The sequence below is a fragment of the Triticum dicoccoides genome, chromosome 6B, assembly GCF_002162155.2.
Source record: "Triticum dicoccoides isolate Atlit2015 ecotype Zavitan chromosome 6B, WEW_v2.0, whole genome shotgun sequence".
Lineage (NCBI taxonomy): Eukaryota > Viridiplantae > Streptophyta > Magnoliopsida > Poales > Poaceae > Triticum > Triticum dicoccoides.
Window position 1 is genome coordinate 15,086,167 of NC_041391.1, and position 304 is coordinate 15,086,470.

A 304-nucleotide genomic window follows, 5' to 3' on the forward strand; every position below is an offset into this window, starting at 1 on the left:
CCCGAGACGACGGGCTGTCGTCGGCAAGGCAGTGGATGGAGGTTTGTTGACGGGAGCGGTGGTGCGGTGCCGGGAAGTCGTCAAGATTGTCATCCGGTAGTTAGAGTCAAGGAGTCGTGCAGGTTAGCACGGTCAGTTAGTCGTCGTTGTCGTGTCAGCATCATCGTGTCCAAGTGTTCATCTCTCTGAGGAGGCGTTGAAGGTCATCTATGTGTCACGATGTGAGGATCAAGTTCAACTATGTGGGGGCGGTAAACCAGTGAAGGTGAGTGTCTTTAATGAGGCCATGTCTCTACATGGGGCT